This window comes from Lissotriton helveticus, chromosome 1_1 (genome assembly GCF_964261635.1).
Source record: "Lissotriton helveticus chromosome 1_1, aLisHel1.1, whole genome shotgun sequence".
In the NCBI taxonomy this organism is placed as follows: Eukaryota; Metazoa; Chordata; class Amphibia; order Caudata; family Salamandridae; genus Lissotriton; species Lissotriton helveticus.
In genome coordinates this window covers 826,004,043-826,021,844 of record NC_136057.1, presented here as the reverse complement: position 1 = coordinate 826,021,844, position 17,802 = coordinate 826,004,043, and positions in this window count along the sequence as shown.

The following is a 17,802-nucleotide window of genomic DNA, read 5'->3' as shown; positions in this document are numbered from 1 at the left end:
AATCAAAAACAGCAACGGAATTACAGCAGTCTTCCACAACAAATACTTCAAAAAACAGGAACCAAGCTCCTGGTAAGACAACTAAGTCTTTTATTCGGAACATATTAGTCATGGGCGGATTTTGCGGATCCACGATTCACGAATTTGCGGATTCACGGATCGTGGATCCGCAAAATCCGCGGATTTTGCGGATCGGCGGATTTGGGGGCGGGGCTTCCTCGAGTGTGTGGGCGGGGCCAAACGGACGGGGCTTCAATGCGAGCGCACATGCCTCTTGTGTGTATAAAAGGTCAGAGACCGATCAGAGCAGCAGATTAAGAGACAGAAGCTCCTGGTCACAGGAACAGCACGGGGATTGCGCTCGTGAAAGTCAAAGATGCAAATGCCTCTGGCCTGCATCACAGCGGATTTTCGATGGTATATTTGGGAAGAAGGCACACCTGCCCAGCCTCCACAACGCTCACGATTGATTTTCGGCTGATGAATGAGTCACTGAATTTAAGCTTCAACTAGGGCACATGCTTTATTGATATCTGCAAGTGTTTCCTGTTGAGGTTTATTTTTTGTGCCAGGACCGTCGTGCCAGAATGAACCCTGCCCTTCATATTTATTCAAGAAGACACCACCGTTTTCCCCCATCTGAAATAATTTACGATGGCGCCGGCAAGCTGCCAGCGCCATCCTGAAAAAGTTACTTAATTAGCTTCAACAGGAAGCTCCAACTGATAAAATAAAGCAGGCGCTCGAGCCCCTGCTGTATCTTATCTATTAGAGCTTCCTGTTGAAGCTAATTAAGTAACTATTTGAGGATGGTGCTGGCAGCTTGCCGGCGCCATCGTAAATTAGGCTTTGAACTTTTGACCGCAGAATCCGCCGCTCGCGGATTGCGGATTTTTGGTAAATTCGCGAGAGTTCGCGGACCGCGAATTTACCGAAAATCCGCAAAATCCGCGATCGGAGCGGATTTTGCGCTCATGCTTAGAACATATGTACTTAAAAAAAAAAATGATGGACAGCATGTAGAAAAAGAAAATGAGAGAGTAAATTTGAAAAAGAAGGAGAGAACCTCAAAGAATCCTACAACTGGAGCAGGAGAGAATAATATGTATAGGAATAGAAGGCAGAATCAGTTTAGAGACATTCGTAGATGAATGTTTCGCAATAGAGTGGTTTTAAATTTGTTAAAAAACATTAGGAAAGGTAAACAGAGAGCTGCTTTTTATAAGAAAAAAAAAGTGTAGAGAAGATTGTTGATCAGGCTTTTGAAGTTAAGAAAAAGTTATTTATTTTAATAATCAATAGAATTAGGACACTTAACAAGACAATTGATGTTTTCAAATCAAACAGTAGATGGAAAAGAGTAATTAATCAGACTAATTTTTGTAAAGTTTTTTCTGGAGAATGGATGCACAGTTCAAGTTGTGAGCCATTTTTTAATGAGGAGAGTTACTTCCAGGAGAATGATTTAGTGCATGCAGTTGACACCAGTGGTCGAGCGTATGAAGTGAAAGACGGTTGTCCGATTGAAAAAGAGAAACTTGTGCCTAGAGAACCAGAAGAGGTGTTAACTAATGAAGTTTTAGGGAGACGTACTAAGGGTCCAGTGTACACTTGGAAGTGTAGTCGTATTTGTAGTGTGCGACAGGAATCAATTGATTTGTTTTGTAATTTCTTACGTACATACAGTAAGAAAAGTCTAAAGCAGAAAGTGAAGTTGTTGCAAGACTTAGATCCTTGCAGAGTGAGAGAAAAGACAGGTTTGCAAGGCCATTCACTGGCTTGTCTTTCTAGAAAAGTCTGTCAGAGTGTTTTTCATCATTTTAGGATGTTAGCAGTGCATCATACCAAAATGAGGAAATTAGTGAGAATGTTGTATTATGCAAAAAGTCCAGCACTTAAGCTTAAACAATTAAACAGTGCTCTTTTGCATGGAACTGAATTAGATGTGAAGAAGATTTGTGAAGACATTGAGATTTGTTATTTTGATAAAAAAGAGGATAGTGTAGAAATTGACACAGCAATTAAAGGTAATGTGGAAGAAAATGTACAGATTTCAAGTACAGAAAAGTTTGAGCAGGAAATTACCAAGTTTAAGGTGAAATCAAGTGAAAGGCCAAATTTTACTTGTGTGTGTTGTCGACGAAGTCATTATAAGCATCAAACTAGATTAGTTGATTTATACGTAAAAAGGGAAAAGATGAATAATTATGAGTGGAAGGATTTTGCAACTTATTTGTGGGTGGAGAATTGTTTTGATTTGAGTTCTGATCAGCGTATTTGTAAATATTGTTATGATAAATTAAATCAAAACAGAATGCCTGCTAGAGCTGTTCATATTAATCTGGAGTTGGTAGACATTCCCCCTGAATTAATGGATTTAAATACATATGAGTCTATTTTGATTCAATGTGTCCACCCTTTTCAGGCAATTGTTCGCATAGAGCCTAAGATAGGGAAATTGCCTCCTACAGACTTGCAGAGAGGATTAAAGGGAAGAGTTGTTTATTTGCATCTAGATTTCAAAAAAAATATTGATGCAATTGGTATAGAAAAAGTAGAAGAGGAACCTTTAGTTATTCTAGTTAATGGGGTTCCGACAAGGAGTAAAAAAATCTGGCAATATTTAGTGGATGTTAGGAAAGTCAAAAAGGCAACGTTGTATTTAGTCAAAAACAATGAGTATTATAAACATGTATGTGTTGCAGCAGAGGAAACAGCTGCAGATGAAGACAGTGATTGTTCAGTCGGCCAAATTGAAAAAGTTGATGTCTCTAGAAGTGAAGAAATATATGAACATTATACTGTTCATCCTTTGCATTCCAAGAAGTAATGGGGAATGCAATTGAATTGTTTCAAATGAAAGCAGCAAAAGGAAGTCCCGTTAGTGTATGGGGAGAAAGTTTGGAAGCTCGTTATTTCCACAGCTATTTCCAACAGGTCGAGGTGGACGATATGACGATCGACCACTTCAAATTCCTGCATCTGAATATCAAACTGTAAGATTATATGCTGAAGATCCAAGGTTTCGTCAATGCATTCCCTATTTGTTTCATCTACTGTATGAAAGTGACTTGTCTGGGCTTTCTTATGCAGTAAACCATATACTGAAAAATGGAGCACATCTACAAAATGTTTCGGCGAGGGACTTTATGGAGAAAGTGAATCTGCAAGATAATATTTTGGAATCTCATCTAATCAATCTCATGGCATGTCAGCGTGGTACAAACGAGTATTGGTACCGTCGTCATGGGGAATTGAAATGTATGCTAAGAAACTCTAGGAACTCCTACATGGTTCCTCACTCTTTGCTGTGCCGAGTATGCATGGGATGACTTACTTCAATTTCTACGAGAGGCAAATGCAAATATACAAAACATAGAATTCAAAACACCTGGAGAACTGTGTTCTTTGGATCCAGTAAATGTATGCATATATTTCAATCATAGATTTGAAGCTATGATATCTTTTATTACCAACAAAAAAAATCCTCCCCTTGGAGAGGTTTTGGATTTCTTTTGGAGAAAGGAGTATCAAGCGAGAGGTGCTCCTCACATACATATGTTGTTGTGGATTAAAGATGTACCCAAATTTGGAACAGATTCGGATGAGACAGTGATGAGCTTTATTGAAGAGTATTCAACATGTGCTGTTCCGAAAACTACTGAAGAAAGCAGTTTAAGGCAACAAGTTTTACGCTTTCAATCCCATCGTTGTGGAAAGTACTGTCATCGAAAATTCAGGAACAAGGACAAGTTCTACACAAAATATCGTTTCGCCTTTCCACGACCAGTGATTTCTAAAGGAAGAGTAAATAATTTGATGTCTTCTCTGCGACATACTGTGACGAGGAAATCACCCAAAAATACATACAATTTAAAAAGAAATGAAGAGTCCAAGTTTATCAACGACTACAACCCAGTGATTTTGTCCATGTGGAATGCTAACATGGATATTCAATTTGTTGCTGACAACTCTATTGCTGTGGCTCGATATGTGATGTCTTACATCACGAAAAAAGAAAAGACAGAACTGAAGGAAATGTGGGAGGGCATTTCACATGAAAAGAGTCTAAGCAAGAAATTATACAGTTACAGTCTGAAGATGTTGTTGCATCGAGAAATTGGAGCATATGAATGTTCTGATCGATTGTCATCAGCAAGTCTATATGCCAAATCTAGAACCATCATTTGGGTGAGTCTAGGTCTTGCTGCAACACGAAATCGAGTTTTGAAATCTGTACAAGAAATAGAGTATTTGGCGGAGAAAGAACCAGAAAGTACAGATATTTTGAAGACCAACATGTTGGATACATACTATCCAAATAGAAGTAGTCATCTTGAGAACGTTTGTTTGTATGAAGTTCTGCAAAACTATATTTATAAGAGAACCATCAGAGAAGATATTAACAATGGAATATATGCTATCATTGGGTGTGAAGGATGTCTAGTGAGACAGAAAAAAGGCCATTTGATTAATCATCGAAAATTGAGTTGCGAAAATCCAGAGAAAAGGGAATTTTACTATTTAGCTCTTTTGCAACTCTTTAAGCCATGGCGTACAGAAGAGGAACTACTTGGAGATTTTCTCTGTTACGAAGATTCTTTTAATGCAACCAAGAAAACCATAGAATGTCCTGTTTTTCCAAATTATCTGCAAATGTTGAACGAAGAAATAGAGCAAGAAGCCACAATTGCTGCAGAGATTGCTAGAGACAGTTCTCAAGACAGTCAGAGTTCTGCTTCATTGAGTCAGGATCCACTTGGAGGACCAATTATCCAAAATGAAGCTGCCACTGCCATGGATGAGGTGGAAAGAGCTATGGAACAAGCTCAAGATGATGAAGTTAACTTAGAAGATTTGGTGAAACAACTAAACCTTGAGCAGGAACAGATATATGACGAAGTCACAGAACAGATTGAACATGGATTCAGTCATGAGAAAAAAGAGTGCTCATGTACATCATTTAAGGCTGTCCAACTGTACGTGAGTGGAGAAGCGGGAACTGGAAAAAGTTTTCTGATTAAAGCAATTGCAACTTATCTGCAGAAAAGGACTGAATCATCGCTGTCTTGTGTTGTTACCGCTCCAACTGGGCTGGCAGCACATAACATTAAAGGGATTACTTTACATCGTTTACTGATGCTGCCAGTGGAGCATGATAACAAATTGGAGTATCACAAGCTATCTGGAGATGCGTGTTCCGAAGTTTTGAGAGTCCTGAAGAAAATGAAACTTCTTATCATTGATGAAGTAAGCATGGTGTCAAATATAATGCTTGCTTTTGTGCATTTGAGAATGCAAGAAATTCTTAGAACAGACTATGATGTCTTATTTGGAGGAAAACATATTATTGTTTTTGGAGATCTTCTGCAGTTGACTCCAGTGAAAGGACAACCTGTGTTCAAAATGCTCACGCATGAAGATACCAGGAAGTGCTTCGGGAGCATTGGAAACGTTAATATATGGTTAAACTTCAAATATGCAGAACTGCTTCAAAATATGCGGCAGGCAAAGGATGAAGATTATAAAAATATTTTACAAGATGTAAGAATCGGAAAACTAAGTCAGCAAGGGAAAGAGGCTTTACATGGACGATTAATTTCAAATTTGTACCCAAATTAAAACATTCTTTCAGAGAATATTTTTAAGAAAATTAACGAGAAGAAATCTGGGATATGTTTGATGCCAACTCTGAAAGAATGTTCCATGTTCAATAACAAAATGTTACAGTTAGAAAATGAAGAGATAGTGAAACTGGAAGCTACAGATAAAAAAGAGCATATGGGAGCAACAATTATTTTGTCTGAAAATTTGAAATCAAAATTGGATTCATTAGAGAAGACTATATCTAAAACTGCTGGTTTTGAAAAGACTCTGAATGTGTGTTTAAATTGTCGTATCATTTTGAGAAGGAATTTAAATGTTGAAAGAGATCTGGTAAATGGAGCAATGGGTCATGTTGTTGGTTTTGTGAATTACAAAAATAGAGATGGAATTGAAATTTTAAAAATTAAATTTGATGGCATTGACGAAATAGAACAAATTTGTCGTTGTTCAGCTAGATTTTTGCTCGTGAAAGACTTATATGTTCGCCGAAAACAGTTTCCTATTTGTTTGGCATATGCGGTGACAATTCATAAGTCTCAAGGTTTAAGTGTAGATAGCGCTTTGGTGAACATTGGAAGTTCTGTGTTTAAAGAGGGTATGGCATATGTGGCATTATCACGAGTCAGAACTTTATCAGGATTGTACTTGATTGAGTGTGATGAAACAAAGATTTGTGCAGATCTAGATTGTGTTAAAGAATACAATAGGTTAAGAAGAGAGTATGCTCCACATTTGGCTCAATATCCTCTGATTGAAAAACATGTGGTAGGCCGAAAAAGAAGAAATGCGAGTAATTGCAGTGAGGTATCAGAAAAAAGGCATAAAGTAGATAAAAGTATAATTGCAAAGAGAAAAAAAAAGGATTCTGTTGAAGATGTTGTTGGATTTCAGTTTGAAAACAGTTCTGGTGTCAACTGCTATGCTAATGTAGTAGTTAATGTTGTTTTTTTTCTTCAAAATTTACAAAAACAGATTGTCGAAAATCGGGAACAAACATTGTGCTGTTTATTGAATTCTGTGTTAGAGAAATGTAGTAGTGATAGAGCAAAAATAGAAAGTGTTTCAGAAATTAGAAATCTTCTAGACATATGTTCAGGTCAAAATCAATTTTCACAGAATATTCAGCAGGATTGTCAGGAATTTTTAATGTATATGTTTGTTGTATTGCAAGATGAAGGAGTAGATATAAAAAATCTTTTTAACCTTTCTTATCAATGGCAACATGACTGTGATAACTGTGCTTCATCAAGTACTACTAGAATAGACTCTGAAAGATTTATATATTTGACTTTACCAGACTGCAAATCAGTGCCTTTTAATAATCTAGTTAAAGCAGCGGATCACAATATGGTGTGTACCCAATGTAAGTCTGCAATGCTGTCCACATTATTTCTACAAAATTATGGTCACTATGTCATTTTAATGTTCCAACGATGTAGAGCTGATGGAACTAAATTGACAATTAAAAATTTTGTGGCTTCTCAGTTATCGATATCAGGAAGAACCTTTACAACTGTAGCTATTATTTTTCATGACGGTCCTTCTACAACATCAGGGAATTACACATGCTATTTAAAAACTTCTAAAGGTTGGACCCAATGTAACAACACTCATTTGACTTTCAAACAACGTTTGCCTTTTGGCTTTATAAATTCATACCCAGTGTTTTTACAGCCAAAATTTAGGTAAAGGTAATTGGCCTATGAAGACGGGAGGAGTACTCATATATACTCATAAATCTGACACTATTTGGCCAAATGGAAAGGTGCAGGAATGAGTAAAGAGTCATGACTGAAAAAAGGAGTATATGAAAATAATGAAAATATTTCAGATGTTCTTAGAACTTTTCTTATAGAAAGTCGATGAAATGGATTTTTAAGTGAACAGCAAAGTACTTTGCAATGAGAAAAGGACCTCCATGATATACTATTTGGCCTCAAGGAAAAGTAAGTCAATCCAAGATTAGTGTACATTTGTCAGTATCTAAGTTTTTTTTTAAAACACACTCTTTTAGATTGTGTTTTTTTTTTCCGCTGTCATATGATGAGTAATTTGAACTCACTGTTTTCAGTGAAATTCAATATATTCTGAGAACAGCAAAAATAAACTATGTAACATGTTGTACAAGTTATTGTATACTTTGGATTGTGTAAATTAAATTGTATTCCCATTGTCTGACACTCACATTTCTTTTTCCGTCCTCTTTCAGCTCTTTTTACTCACTTATAATGTCTTTCTCTCACTGTCTGTAACCCCCGTTCCTTTACTCCACTTCTTTGACAACCCCTCATTCTCATTTCAACTGTGTGCATCCCCTCTCTCCCTTGCATAACTTTTCAGCTTTCAGTCTCCCTGCTTTACTTCCCTTTTCCGTATTTTACTCCTTTGCTCTTTTAGTAATTCCTCTTTAGTCACTCAGCAGTATTGTCGCACTCTATCACTATAAATCACCCACTCGTCCTCGCTTATCTTTGTTTAATCCTTACTTTTGACCTCTTCTCTCTATTTTTGGTTCACTACTTCTATGTCCTCAGTGCCTCACTGTCCTTGTCTTATGTTCACTTGTGTTTATCTACCTTCTATCATTTCTTTTAGAACAACTTCACTGCTCTTCTCTCATCGTTCTTCATCCCATTTCTTTTACTCTGATTCTATTACTATCCCTGATTTTCTTTCTTTCACTGTCCTTCTCTTTACTTTCATCACAAAATTATTTTCTCTCAGTACCACTGTTTTAGTCGTCTTCTCCTCTCTTTCCTTTTTTTGCTCCCTTACTCATTTCCTTTTCTCACTCATTGTACTCCACCTCACTCAGTTTTTCTCTTAGTGTGTCTGCCTTCTAACTTCCTCAGTCCATTTGCCTCAATCGTTGTATATTATCCTCTTTCCCTTCATCCTTTCACTCAATGACTATTCTTCACTTGCTCTCAGTTATCTTCTATTCCTCATTCTTCTAAATGCATCCTTAATTAGACTGTTTTCTGTCTCAGTCATTATCTTTTTACTTACTACTGTTTCCTGATTTAGTTTTGCTAACTCACATTGTTTAAGTATCTTTCTTCCCTTCAGTTCATTTCTCTGTTCTTCTCTTCCTCTGTGTTAGTGAATCTATATGCCTTACTCTTAGTAATTTGCTCTCATTCTATTTCTTTTTCTCTCTTTTTGTCCTTCTACCTTAGTTTATTTCCCTTTCTGTGTCCTTCACTCTAACTTTATTTGTAAATAGAGTGTTATGATTTTTAACCTCTTCATTTGTATCTTTTAATTTAAAATCCATATTTTACTAATTATAACTTATTTTTTCTTCTCTCTTTCACAGATACAAACTGTAGTAAAAAAATTAATTAAACTGACATTTATTATATGGTAAGTATGACTAAAAAAATGTAGTTTGTCATCACCCTTTGCTTTAAGGTCACTAACATTTTCTCAATCTACCTCACTCCTGTGTCTTTACTCTGCTTCTCTCACTTATTCTTATTCTACATGTTTACTCCCCTTCCCCTATTTACACTCTCATATTCAACTTCATTCGATCCCTATTCTTTACTTCACTTACCCTCTGTTCCCTTCCTTTGCTTCTTCACTCATTCTCTTTTTCTTAATTATTTACCTTACTCCTACACATACACCTCATCCCACTCCCAACACATACACACACCTCTAACATACACCCCACACACACACCACACACACACCTCATACACACAAAAAACCTCCCACACACACTCCTCAAAAACACACACACATTCCATACACACACATACATCGAACACATATACACCCCACACTCATACACTTCTCACACATATTTCACACACCCTCACCGCCACCCACACCAAAACACTGCACACAACCACACCCACAGACACACCTTACACACCCACACTCCGACCTACACCCACTGACTCCCTATAAGTCACACACACTGCATTACTTATCTTTTTTTACTGTTTTACTCAAGTCCATTCAGGTACTGTTTCCTTTACTCTCTTTGTCCTTTCTCTTTGTCACTCCCCATGTGTTATCCTAATTCAATTTTTCTCCCTCTTTCATCCCTCTTTACTTATACTACCTGGTCTTTTCTCACTTTCCCTCATCGTGGTTCCGCCACTACCCTTCATTGTCCATTTTTTACTGTCCTTTTTTTCCCTTTAACAGCCAATCACAGTCTCACACTATCTCTACTTTAGTGTTCTTCCTCTCTCTTCCTTTCTTTCGCTCCTTTACTCATTTTACTTTTCTCACTGTCATCCAATTACACCTTCTCTATTTTTTACTATGTAATACATAATCCCTCTGTGGTCATCTTGTAGCTCTTGTTCTCTTAACATAACTCTCTTTGTGTCCTTCCCTCATGCTAACTGCTTCATTAAAAAAAAAAAATCAATTTTTTTGCTGGGCGCGCCCCGGTACGCGTACCCTAAGGACAAAAAATTGACAGAGATCCTTTAAAAATATAGGTTTAATTTTATAAATGAAAGGTAGTTCTGAAAAGAACTTTTTTTTATTCTTTTTGTTGTTTTATATTTTTTTTAATGTTTTTTGAACATTTTGTACTTTTTTTGGCTTTTCAAAACAGTTTTGTATTTTTTTTGTATTTTTTATGGGAAGAAACAAAGATAAAGGGAATTGAAAATGGCTCAACTGGAGCAAAAAACAAAAAACAAAAAAAATTACTTCTTCTGTTTGGGGCAAATGTGATTCTGACCAGCAAGGACAATCAGCTTTACGCTCTTTTCACCATAGGCAATGAGCTTGCCACATTCAGTACAAGTGATTCTAAAAGTACCAAATTGATGCTCAATGCAAGGCATCGTCTCCGTTGTCTCTGGGTCCGATTGACTGGGTTGCTTTCTTTTTGAGCTGGTCCTTGAACACTGGGGGAGGTGACTGGCCAGTTCCCTGATCTCTGCACGAGAATAGTTAGCAGGATGCTTCCGGGTCATATGCCGAATCATGGTATGATTCCCAAATGAATATTTTTTATTTGGATTGCCCCTTGAGAGTTCTGCACCACAGATTCGACACGTTACCTTGGCCGCATTAACTTTTTTCTTGCCCTCTGGAAGAGAAAAAAACTCCCATACAATGTGTTCTTTTGGCTTGTATGGGGTAATTTCTTCCGGCAACCATCTGCTCCCCTCCTCCTCTTCCTCTTCCTCCTCCTCCTCTTCTCCACCAGCAATGTATTGTTGTGGTGGTCCTCTTGGTGGTTGTGGTGGTGGTGGTGGTGCAGATGCTCCAGCTGCTGCTACAGTAGCCATTTCAAAGTACAAAAGAATTGTCTCTGTAGATGAGACAGGTCTTCCTCAGTCAAAAGACAAAGTCAGAGTGAGGAAGAAAGGTGGGGTTTTTTATCATTTGGAAAAAAAAACTGTGCTGAACCAATCAGAAGTGTTATTTTCAGGTCACAAGACCCAGGCTTTACTCATTTGGAAACCAAAACTGTTCTGCACCAATAGAAAGTGTTATTTTCAGGTCACATGACCCGCCGCGCTTACGCTACGCGCACCGGGGCGCGCCCGTAGTCGCGCTCCGGGGCGCGCCCACGGGTGCATAGCGTAAGCGCGTCAGGACGTTTCGCGATCGTATGCGATCGCGTGCTTTTGGTTGCGATTACGCTGTGCGTCATATGACGCATCACGCGGTTACGCGAAACGTCACGATGTTGTTTTCGTTCGCGAGAATAGCGCTAACGGGACGCTCCCCGGTACACGCCCCGGGGCGCGCCGTAACATTGCGCTTACCCGTGTGTTCACCGGTATGCGCCCCGGGAGCGCCCCCGGGTTACAAATAAAAAAATATATATATATTTTTTTACATGTTTATACAATATAAAATTCGTTTTAAAATGTTTCACTTTCTATACCTATTACGATTTCCTATTAAAAAACCATTGAAATTCCCTGAAAAAACCATAGGTTTCACACCAGTTATAGTTAGGAATTAGCATTTAAAAAACCTATTAAATTCACTGAAAAAACCATAGGTTTTACACCAGTTATAGTTAGCTGGAAATTTTACTCGCATAAAACCATTGAAATTCCCACGTTATAGTTAGTTGGACTCACTATCACTTGCGCGTGCAATGCACTGCTGATGACGTCACATATTACATCACTCATGACATGGTCAATGACATCACTCATATATATTGTTTATGAGATCTCCCCCAATTGCAACAGCAAATCATCCGGCACTCCGAGGTAGGTTGAAAGAAGTCCTTTTTTATTTAATAAAAAATGAAATTTCACATCGACGCGTTTCGGGAGTCACGCTCCCTTGCTCACGATGTTTCAACATTATTTTCACCTGATTAAAATACACTTCACAGGGATAGTAAAAACAAAGAAAGCACCCAGTATTTGACACATACACCACAATTGACTGTAATATGGCAGCAATCTTTTAACGTGTTCCTATTCAGTAATCACTTGGACATTTTACTTTGTCACAATGGTTCCTATTACTATATAAAAAAGATGTTTTGCATTTTACTATCTTTCTTCATTTTTCATTATGTATACTGCTAGGGAATATCAATTCCTCTAAAAACATATTCAAAAACATTTTTTCAACATGGATTACCATATGTGAACAATATATAATTAAAGTGCAAGTGCATTAGAAAAAATTCTCACTCAAAGTCTTTCATGCAGGTGCCTTTCCAGTAATTTATTTAGCCTTGCAAAGGGATAAAAAGGGTACTAATGCTGCATTCTTATAAATTATGTATTTTGTAACAAAAAATATAATAAAGAAAAATCAATTCAAAATTCAGTACGGGATAACCAATTGCTGCCTTTTTACGCACATAAAAAAGGGCTAACAAATTCTTTAAAAGAGACAATACCCTCTTAGAAAAAGTGCATGTGCCTAGGTAAACCATTATATAGAAAAAAGTTCTTGTGCTTATGTAAACTTTGGTAATTTTCTCAATATAAACATTTCACTCTTTTTTCTCAATACAGTACTACAATAATAAAGTGCAAGTGCTTATGTAAACTAGATTCAGCTCTCTTATAGTAAACATTTCCACTCTCTGTTCTAAAATTCTGTCTTATCATGCATGTACCAAATAATTCATCAAATGCAAAAGCAATTTAAATATGCTGATCCATTGCTTATATGTTCAAACAATACTACCCCTGTTCAAAAATATTCCTGATTAAAAACGCAATTAATTAATGGTTACAGATGCACATCTATGTTCCAACTCTTCTTCGTATTATTCTACATTTGTTCAAGACAGACATGTATAAAGATCCTCGTCCACATTGAGACCATATGGTTCCTTACAGTTGAAATCTAAGATAAAATATGTCTCTAACCTCCGGAGTTCCCTTTCTCTATCCCCCCCTCCTTCTCTTGGGGACTTCAGCTATACAAGTGTACTGCAGACTCTCGGGATTACTCTGGTGATGGGTCTCAAAGTGTCTTGCGACGGGATAAGTTCTGTCCCGATTGACAATTGCTCGCCTGTGCTGTAAGATTCTTTGATGTACAGGTACAGTTGTGCTGCCAATATATATTTTTGGGCATGAACATTGTAGCAGATAAACTACAAAACTACTTTTACAAGTTATGAAACTCCTTATGGTAACAGTTTTATTGAAAAATGTTTTAAGGCTCATCCGATTCATGCCATGTTGACATGCCTTGCACTTATCACATTTTTTAAAACCCGGTTTTTGTTTCAGCCAATCAGAGGAACCCTTCTTTTTCTCCTGAAACTCACTACTAACAATTAAATCTTTTAAAGATTTAGATTTTCTATAAGTGATCTCAGGGTTTTTCTGAACCTTAGGGCCAAGCACTGGATCATTTTTAATCAGGTACCAGTGCTTCTTCAGAATTGACCTTACTTCCCTATGTTTCACATTAAAAGTAGTGATAAATCTGGGGTTTATCTGGTTTCCCTGTTGTTTGTTCTGTTCTAGCTGTTTTATTCTTGAGGGTTCAAATAAAATCTTGTGTCGTTTTAGATTCTTAGCTTTGCTCGCAGCTCTCTTAAGAATGCCTGGTTTATATTCTCTTTGGATGAATCTATTGGTCATCTCTTTTTCAATTCTGTCAAACTCCTCTTCGCTACTACAAGTTCTCCTTGCTCTGTAGTATTCCCCAAAAGGAATACTTCTGATTAATGCATCAGGAAGGGCACTATCTGCATGGAGAACAGAGTTCCCAGCAGTTGTTTTTCGAAAAACAGTTGTTTCCAATCTATCATTACTTGGTCTTATTCTGACGTCTAAAAAATCTATTGTAGTCTTGCTGTGGTGGCCCACAAACTCCAAATTTCTGGTGTTCTGATTCAGGTCATGAATAAATAGTTCAATGTCCGTCTCTGTGCCCTGCCACAGCACAAAGACGTCATCCATAAATCTGACCCACAGCAGGACATGTTCTGTCCATTGGTCCAGGGGACCGCCCCGAGCACCCGTTCCTCCCACCAGCCAAGATGTAGGTTGGCATAACTTGGCGCGAAACAGGTGCCCATTGCGGTCCCCCTTTCCTGTAAGTCCAAATCATTGCCAAACAAGAAAATGTTTTTGGTGAGACACCATTCCATTAATTCCAGTATCATCCTATTTTTGGCCCCAAAGTGAGCTGGTCTTCTATTGAGATAATATTCGCTAGCTCTCAAGCCATCTACGTGTCTAATGCTAGTGTATAACATAGCAATATCTAATGTCAATAAGACCATAGTTTCACTGTCCCATCGGATGTCAAAAATACATTTTAAAAAATCGGTCGAATCTTTGATGTATGAGGGAAGGGACGTAGCTATAGGGTTAAAAAAATAATCTATGTAACGGGAAGCATTCTCAAATAGACTGCCACAAGATGAAATGATGGGTCTCCCTTTTGGACTAGTGGGGTTCTTCTTCTTATGCACCTTCGGGAGCATGTAAAATACTGGGATGATAGGTTTTTCTCTTTTAATAAACTTATGCTCATCCCAGCTGAGAAGCCCTTCATCCCTCCAGTTATCCAGCCTCACAAAGAAATTTGTCACAACCTTATCATATTCTTGGGATGGATTTTACTGTAACAGCTACAATCTTGCAATTGGCTAAGAGCTTCTTTTTCATACTGCTCCCTCCCCCACAAAACGACATTTCCTCCTTTGTCCGAGGGCTTAATAAGGAGTCCATCTTCCTCCTGTAGTTTCTTTACTGTCTTATGAAATAAAGCTTTCCTGGGATCCAGTTTATGTTTCTTTTGATTTTCCATAATATACAACTTCTTTAGATCCCTTGTTACATTCTCTCCAAAAATGTCCAAATTGTCCCTAACAGTTTGTGGGAGAAATCTGGAAGGCGGTCTGAAAGGTGTGTGATCACTTGCTTCTAAGCCAGATCCCAAACCCACTACTGTTTGGATAAATAAAATCATTACTATCACAGTACGAAAGTCCCAAACTCAATATTGTTTTTTCATCCTCTGTTATCTCCACAGAACTCAAGTTCATGATGGTTGCATTATCATCCGGTATACAAGTTACTTCCGTGTATTCGAGCGCAGCGTTCTCTTTGTTTGCCCTCCTTGCGCTTCTCCTGTATCCCTCTCCTCCTCGCCTTTGTCTCCTCTTCCTCGGCCTCTTCCTGTCCACCCCCTTCCTCTTCCCGGACGATGGTCTGACTGTTGCTCCATCGACATAAAACGGAATTCCTCCGTAACTGCCAGTCTCACATCTCGGGATCCCCTTCTTCTTGGTTCATCCAATTCTTGTTCTGAACTTACTTCGCTCTGGTAGGTTGTATGCTGATCGACTTGGCCACTCTGTATCTGTTGACGTCTCGCCAAGTCAAATTTCTTTGCGAAAGTATAGATTCGGCCAGATTCGTAATCTATACGATCCCTGGTAAACTTTGTGGCTTTCCTGTCTTTTATGCGCTTTTCATATTTCTCCAACTTGCCCTTTAAATCAATTTAAAATTTGTTGATGCGCATCTTATCCTCATTTTTCTCAAGAATCTCATTTAACTCTTTGATTTTTGCCACCACTTCTATACGTTCTTTTTCTGCATACTTGAGTAGAATGCCCACCATATTGATGGGACTGGCCGCGCTATTCTCTGCCCATTCTCCGAGCATCTCTATATCAGGGTTTTCGTATGAGGGTTGATCATAATTCTCAATCCTCGCGGAACATGATTCACTTCCAGATATTTCCGTAGGGAAGCAACTTCCCACCATTGTGAGATCTCCCTCTTCTTTAGTCTTTCATAACTCTGCAATTGTTGCGTTAAATCAGGATTGCCAATTGGGGCAGCCTCCCCTTTCTTCTTTTGCACAGGTCGCATCGTTGCCTCGAAGAGTTTTTGGGCTTCTAGCTCCCTAGCTGCGCATTCATCATCACTCATTTTTCAATCGCAGGACTTCCTACCCAGTTTGTACTTTTATACAATTATATCCGTTCTTGCTACAGAACGGAACGGTCGTACACACTGCACAATTACAAGCGTGCGACCAAAGACGACCCAGTTCCCGTTGCCGCGTGGTTACCCCCGCCTAGAGAGGAGATGCAAAGCCGCGTCACCTTACCGGGATTCCGTGATCCTCCGACCCCAAACTCCCAGCAATCCAGGCACAGCTCTGTTCACTCCTTGCCTCCGGGTTCTACTTGCAAGCAATTCCGGGGGCACGCCTGTCTCCGTGTAGCTACAAGTTTTGACAAATTTTACTGGCGTGCTTCCAAAGCACTGGTGGTGGCGGTTGCAGTGGCGATCCGTCACACCTCTTAATATTGTTTATGAGATCTCCCCCAATTGCAACAGCAAATTATCCGGCACTCCGAGGTAGGTTGAAAGAAGTCCTTTTTTATTTATTAAAAATGATATTTCACATCGACGCGTTTCAGGAGTCACGCTCCCTTGCTCACGATGTTTCACCATTATTTTCACCTGATTAAAATACACTTCACAGGGATAGTAAAAACAAAGAAAGCACTCAATATTTGACACATAAACCATAATTGACTGGAATATGGCAGCCATCTTTTAACGTGTTCCTAATCAGTAATCACTTGGACATTTTACTTTGTCACAATGGTTCCTATCACTATATAAAAAAGATGTTTTGCATTTTACTATCTTTCTTCATTTTTCATTATGTATATTGCTAAGGAATATCAATTCCTCTAAAAACAAATTCAAATTTTTTTTTAAACATGGATTACCATATGTGAACAATATATAATTAAAGTGCAAGTGCATTTGAAAAAATTCTCACTCAAAGTATTTATATATATGAAGTATCACCAGTTACCGCAAGCGCTCGCTTTCTTCCCAGCGCCACCTGCAGCAGAGTTGGACACGAACCCAGTTTAGTGCTTTAAAGTGGTTTATTCATCAGGCAACGTCAAGACGCGTTTCGCAGCCTCAGCTGCTTGTTCACTCGACAAGTTACACAGAAACGTGAGTTGCATTTAAAGTGACAGACACTATAGTACAATCAATCATGTCACTGCCCAATACAATGAACCTGAAGGAAATACTATTGTGTTAATCACACTTCAACAGATAAACGTTTAATACATTTTTGTCAACACGGAGGTGAGTAACATCATGTTGCATAAATAAATACTGTTTTTATAAAAAATAAAACCATTTTAAAATTTATATTTGAAATGATTGTTCATGCAACATAATCTGTAAAATAATAATCTCCGAGCAAGTGCCATTAGAAAGTATATACATAACACTTTTAATTAGCTGCCTTCATAGTCTAATTTAATTGATTTTGGGCTTGTGGCACGTGTAGAGAGCCTCATTCTCTCGTGTTCGATTACCTCCTAAAAGTGCAAGTGTGCAGTGATGTTTGTGTCTTAATAAATTTTAAAATTTGAAAACACCTATTGAATCCATAGCTGTCAGCGATACCAAACCAATTATGGGTCACAGTTGGGTATGTCGGCATTGCCTATACATGCTGCCCTTGCATGCGTCTAAAATCCTCTCTGACTGCATATATCGACAATACATCTAATGTGATACATTGCTCCAGATGTTAGGTGGGTTAATACATGTAAAATACATATATAGAAAGAGTAAATATTGTATGAATCATTAGAGGCAGAGTTTGTTGTATCGTTAATGTAAGTGTTAAGGACATTCATGAATAAATAAATAAAGAAATACATATTTAAATGTGATGCAATTTCATATATATCCATGTAAATCCACAATG